The sequence below is a fragment of the Mandrillus leucophaeus genome, unplaced genomic scaffold (genome assembly GCF_000951045.1).
Source record: "Mandrillus leucophaeus isolate KB7577 unplaced genomic scaffold, Mleu.le_1.0 Scaffold110, whole genome shotgun sequence".
NCBI lineage: Eukaryota > Metazoa > Chordata > Mammalia > Primates > Cercopithecidae > Mandrillus > Mandrillus leucophaeus.
In genome coordinates this window covers 2,653,663-2,660,107 of record NW_012099210.1, presented here as the reverse complement: position 1 = coordinate 2,660,107, position 6,445 = coordinate 2,653,663, and the positions used below count along the sequence as shown (strand labels likewise).

The following is a 6,445-nucleotide window of genomic DNA, read 5'->3' as shown; positions in this document are numbered from 1 at the left end:
CCTTCTTAGACCTTCCAGTTCATTTAGCTCATTCTGGCCCCAGAAAGTGTGTCTGTGTTTGTGTGTAGTTAAGTGAGGCAGAGAAAATCCAAGAAAGCCGCACAAGCCACCCTAAAGCGTCCACGGAAACTCCAGCTTGGTTAATTGCTCCCATATGTCCTCCTCGGCTGTGGTAAAAAAACAGCGAGGAGGGAAGGCCGGAGTCGCTTTGTTGATTTTGAAGAGGCTGTAAAAAAAGACTATGGCCCATCTCATTTTGGTCCCGGGGGGGCCCAGGCGCACCCCGGGGGACCCGGTGTCCCAAGGGACGGTAGGGTGCCTCTGGCCTGGACCTGGCGCCGAGAGGCGGGACAAGGCCACCCCGCGCCCAAACCCCACGTAAAGTTCGCGCTCCGCGCTCCAGCCGGTTCCTGGATCCGCCGCAGCCCGGGGCTGGGAGGGGCGCGGGAGGCGCGGGCGGCGCGGCCCGGGCGGGCGCGCGAGAGGAAGGTGCCTTCGGGAACACGCGCAAGGGCGGGGATTCGCGCTGCCAATGAGGCCCCGGTGTGGGCCGAACAAGGCGGGGGACGGGCCGGAGCGGACGCTTAGCTGTGGCAGCTGCTGGAGCGGCGGCCGCCTCGGGAGCTGGAGGAGAAGCAGCAGCGGAGCGCCGAGCTGGCCGCGCCCGGAGGCCCGGCCCTGGGTGTGGGGAACCGCGCCGAGGAGCTGGAAACTTTCCCGGCAGGTAACTCCCGCCGCCCCGGCTCCGCCGTGGGCCTCCGAGCGCCCCGGGCATGGCCAGCTGCCAGTGTGCGGAGAGGTCGAGAGGGACTCGGGGAGGAGAGGGTGATGGGAGAAGGGAAAGGCGTGTGGGAAAGTTTCCGGAGCGCCCCCTTCTCCGCCGGGCACACCCGGGAGCTTTCCGGGAATAGGCACAGACATGTTGGGCGCCCCGGGCCTTGGTCTCGGCGGCTTTGGGGAGTCCGCACCTTCCTTGCGCGGTTCCGCCGCGCCGGACCGAGCCGGCCTGCGGTGGAACCGGGGTGATGGGAACGGGGAATGCTCGGGGCACGCTTGAGTTTTGGGACCACCCCCGCCCGGCGCGCCTGCTCGCCCCCTTTCCCGCCTTCTCTGTAGCCCTCGGGCTTGGCAAGGGCCTGGGCTACTCCTGGTACCTGGCGCGGGAGAGACGGGGGGAGGCGCGCCTGGCACAGCGGGGTCCTAGGCGCCCCCCGGAGAGTTGGGGTGCGCGGGTCGCGAAGTTGCCGAGAGAACTTAAGCCGGGGGCATCGTATTGCCATAGTCTGGGCTGAAAATCTATTGCTTTGCTTCCAAGAACACTGCGATTAGCATATCCACACTCCTTTACTGGGGGTAGGGGTGAGTTAGGATTAGACTTTGGGGGTTTTTCTTTACGAGTGGGACGCTGAGAAAAGCAGTAATTGTCAAGATTGTGAGCCCCCTTGTTCTCGGATGCAGAGCGGTCCTTTTGGGAGGACAATATCAGGGCACTGGCTTCCTGAAGGACTTTGGGGTGCGGGCGCGCAGCGCTGTGGGTGTGCGGGGCTCCCGGCTTTGGCGCGGCGGCTTTCCGGAACGCCTGGCTGGGAAGGAAGCCCTAGACATTGGATGGTGTGTTTGCAGACAGAAAGGTCTCTAGACCGGTGTTCTCAAAACTTACTGGACTTACTGTGCTCCGGGAGGAAATGTGGCGTTGGCCAGGTAGAAACGCGACGCTGCGGCCAAGGGGCGGAGGACGCCAGGCTCGGCGACGGCCTTCTCCCAACCCCCTCCTGCCTGCTCCTGGCAGATCCAGATCCCTGTGCCTCCAATGTTGGGACCGTTCGCAGTGGCGTTGTTCCCAGCTGGAGTTAACTTGGGAGATGAGGGAACCTTCATCTTGAACTTGACCCCAGAAGCAGCGTCGTCTGTACAGGTTACAAGGTAAATGGAAGCTGAGCCTTAACGTGGGTTGGATCGCAAACTGACGGGCGCGGAAAGGAAGTTCCTGGTTCAGAATCTGAGGAAAGGGCTCAGAATTGCTGAGATCGCTTGCTCTGGAAATGCCAGACACACCAGACTGCAGAAGTTAATGCGTGTTTGGAGGGGTGGGGGTGGGAGAGGAAAGGAGAAACCTGGTTAGTTGGCACAGAGGGCTAGTATTTCTCTGTAGTGGAAATGAAGGGAGTCTGCGTCTCTGCTTTCACCAGATCCGCTACCTTCTTTTTTCCTTCCTTGGTCATCTTTATTCCTGCCAGGCTGGCACTCCTGAGGCAGGGGAGGGAAAGGAGAGGAAAGCAGTTGTGAAGCTTCCTGGGTCAGCCTGGAGGTATTTCAGATCTGCTGCTAGGAAGATTCCAGGATTTTAACAGCTGCTTCTTGATTGCTGGGAATGAAAGAATTTATGAGCGGCTGAGAGGTGTTCATTATGGAAGTAGTCTGAATGTTTTACTCATCTAAGCTACTTAAAGACCTCACAAGGGACCTTCCCTAGAGTATGCCAGTTTCTGCAGTTTGTGTCAGTCAGAATGCTTGGTTTAAGTGTTAGTCAAAAAGCATCACAAATATATCCTGGTGGTTCTGAAATGAAAAGTATGTGGCAGTAAAGGAACTATGGTATCTGATATCCTTCAGGACTTCCTCCTAGGGTTGTTCCTGTTACCTGCCAAGTGAACTTGGTCCAGGCTTCCGAACTGTTGTGATTTGACAATAACGGATGGGAAATAGTGTCATTGATTTTAGTGGAAGCAGGAAAAGTCCACAAATAAATTTAAGGTGAGTTTTTATGACCCTATCTTGCACTTGTGGTGCCCCAAACTTAACTTTTTGGCACCAAGCCTGTTGGTTCGAAGTGTTGCTGGAACTTGGAAGCAATGGTTTTCCTGCTTTCTTGCTTTAACCACCAGAATGCCCAAATTATTATAATTTATATTCATCCTTGATCTAAGACATAACTGATTCATAGTCAGCCTTTTTCTGCTTCCCATAACAGCCTGTAGAAAAAAAGAACATTTTGTCTCTTTAACCACACACAATTTATTTGGTGCCATAGTAGGTTTTTGACACTGGATGATTGAGGGCATAATTTTAGAGACAATGGAGTTGTCTGGATTAAATCGTCCATTTTTAGGCAACATCCTCTTCTGAGTTGCTGATTAATTCTTTATCTCTCTGGGAACACTAAAACCAGCATCCCTGGGCCAGTGGAACTATAATCCATATTATAATGACTCCTGCCAGCATAGCTGGAGGTTAACTTTATGTCGATGTTTCCATTAGACATTTCTAACCTAATTGTAAAGATTTTGTCTCAGTTGGGTTGAGAGTCTCATAGAAAAAGAAATGGCTTTTTTTTAATCTTTATGATAAATAGTTTAACTGGTGTTACAGGAATACATTTACAGAAGCAAAATAAAGCAGAGTGTTTATATATTTGTGGGGGGATTTGTTTTAGTGTTTAAAATAGTTTGGTTTTTAACTCTCTTTTAAATGCATATTTCAGTGGTGGAAAAACCAGAACGTCTCCCTTCCCCGTTTCTCCCCAGGTTACAAAAGTCTTTGCTGTACAGAGAGCTCTTAAGCCTTTCTAGGTTTTGGTTTTCTCATTTTTATCATCCCTAAAATGGGATTACCTTGCATCCCTAAAGTTCTGTGACTCTCCAAAAGTTTGAGAAATATGGGAATTCTGGAGCCAGTGCTGTAATATTAGAGCAGTGCTGTGGGGTTTATAAGGGTTTGATTTACATATTTTATTCCTAATCCTTTATTTGAGTAAACCAAGGCCTAGGAAGTTAAATTAGACCCATATCATCTATAAATAGTGGAGCTGAACTTGAACCAAAGTCTTCTGATTCTCCCTAGTCTCTTTTCTGTTTATTCAAACCTGCCAAAAAGACTAATGTTAATATGTGGCAATTTCTCACAATACATTTTTAGGGTTATATATGAGTTATTTTGATTTCAGAACCCCAGGGTTAACATCCATGCTTTGATGTCAGGGATTAAAAACAGTTCACTAGTAATGGTAATAAAACTTTCTCCTCAAGAGAGTTTCAGAAAGTCACATGCTTCAAACTAATCATTTGTTTATTTTCAACTTCTTTTTTATTAAGTAGGCTTCAGGGTGTAATGTGATTTATAATCCGGACTAGTAACTCAGACAGCATTCTTAAGGAAATCACTTTTCAAATCTGTACCTCTTTTTAAAAATAAAAAATGAACATATCATTTGCCTTTGATCTTGGTATCTCTCAGCCTGATTGCAAAGCCTGGATGAATATTCCTTTTTTTGGTGTCATCATTCTTGAGCTGTTTCTACTGATGGCTGGATAAGTCTGATTTTGCAGCACTTTCCATGCTAAATAAATCCTTCCCTTATGCTGTTGGGTTGATGGTAAAGAGGTAGTAGGTTGCAGGTGACCCATTTTTGCTGTGTCTCTAAATGTTTGTGCTCTGTCCTGCTTGCCTAGTTAGCGGCACTCATGGCAGCTTGACACTCATCTGGAGACTGGTATGAATTTTCTTTAACAGGTTCTAAAATGAAATTATGTGTTAAGCTGTAGGCTCTTTTATGTGTGAGCGGCTTGTCCATCTTCAGCTTTTTAAACTTATTCTCAGAGGAATGTCTTTTCAAAATATTAAGCAATGGGGTTTAAACCTCAAGAAGAAGATGTATCAGTGCTCATTGGCTGGGAAGGAGGTGTAGTACATCTGAAATTGTCACCATTTCCATGAGTGAGAGGAGAAGAGAACATTATGAAGCATTATTTGCTAGAGAAGTTGGGAGACTTTGTACCAGGAAGGGACAAAAGCAGCAAAGGAGAAGAATGACTCTTGGTTTTTAATACTGTTATCGGGAGCATGGATTTGGAATGATAGAGGACTTTGATGAAGAAGGCTTTCAGAGGACATTATCTTGTGGAGAGTGAAAGGGGTTGTCCTGGTTTGGTTTAGCTGCGTTGTTGATGGAACTTGCCCTTCTAGGGTCGGTGTTGTCTTTAGGGTCCCCTGCAGGTGGGTGTGACCAAGGAGAATGTTCTAGAAAGAAGAGTTCCACAGACAGGAATGTCAAGGACAAAAGTGTTGCAGAGGGATGCCTTGGTTCCTGGATTTTAGCACAGATTTTGCCGCTAACATGAGGCAATTTATTAGTGAAAACCTTCCAGTTGTGGAGGTAGACAGATGTGAACCCAGTATGTTCAGTCCACATAGCCCAGAGCCACAGTGACTCAACCTCTTCCCTGCCCTACCTCAGCACACCTAGGGTTACCTGCCAGTCATGAACAGTGGCTTATTACCTCTTTGGGTGGGCGATGGGGGTGGAGAGTGGGGAAGTCTCTTAAGAAGTACTCGGCTGTGACCTTTTCATGCATGTATACTCATGCAAAAATGGGATCCTCTGTTGCATGAGCTTTTGAAGAAATATGAAAAAGATCATACGTGTATGGCTGCTGGTATTATAGCTCTCAAGCCTCACATCCAGAATTGGCCTTTTTGATGTTAGTTCCAATTTGGGAAAGCCCTGGAGGGAACCTGAGTTGGCTTGATGCCAGCCAAAGGAGAGTTACGGTTAGACCCATAAAATGGGGCTTTGGGGAGACAGAGTATCCCACAAAGAAGAGGGTTATTGTTAATGGAAGAGGGAGGGAGCTGGATCAACAAAAGAGCTAGCCAGGGCAGTATACATTTCCACAAGTGGTATTGCTGATCATAACAACATACCAAAGGATATGAACATTCTTAATGTTGTTGTGATGTACACCCCTGTAGTCTTGAGGGCAGTGGACTTGTCCACATTCTGTGGGACTCTGAATTGCTATGTACACAGGCATAAGGGGGTATTGAATTACTGCTAAAAACATAAGAGTTGGTCATTACTCCCGTGTAACCCATTACACTCCCCTCTCTCTGCCATGCTTTGTTCTAAATTACTTGGGATAAGTAACATTAATTATTAATGTTTATTGAGTGCCGGCTGACTCTGAACTACATGTTTGAATTTAAAAAGTCTGTGGATGAAACAGTTTGCTTCTTTCTTCCTGTGTTGTCCTACATATGTAGAATACTATGGCAGGGATGGTCACCATGCAACAGCATTCTGTGTTCTGGTCCGCCTTGCTTCTTGTGGCTTAACAACTGTTTATTTGCTTGGAATTCAGAAATGGGGGCCGGGTTCCCTGTGTCTAGGCTCACTGGTGCCGTGGTGGTTACATGATTCATTGAGGGCCATTGCTGCAATAGTTTACAACATTATAACCATTCTTGGTGTCTATGGAAGATTGGTTCCAGGATTCCCATGGATACCAAAATCCTTAAATGCTTAAGTCCCTTATTAAAAATCATGTATTACTTTGGGAGGCCGAGACGGGCAGATCATGAGGTCAGGAGATCGAGACCATCCTGGCTAACACGGTGAAACCCCATCTCTACTAAAAAATACAAAAAACTAGCTGGGCAAGGTGGTGGG

The 6,445-nt window shown here is 48.1% G+C and overlaps 1 protein-coding gene across 2 annotated transcripts in view; it reads left to right on the top strand.

The window, feature by feature from the left end:
- The first annotated feature begins 575 nt into the window (after positions 1-575).
- TANC1 (tetratricopeptide repeat, ankyrin repeat and coiled-coil containing 1) overlaps positions 576-6,445 on the top strand; it is a 287,746-nt gene continuing 281,876 nt past the window's right edge. For both annotated transcript variants that reach the window (XM_011991663.1, XM_011991653.1), the window contains exon 1: positions 576-724. The gene's annotated coding sequence lies outside the window, so the exon portion shown is untranslated. The remainder of the gene's footprint in view (positions 725-6,445) is intronic.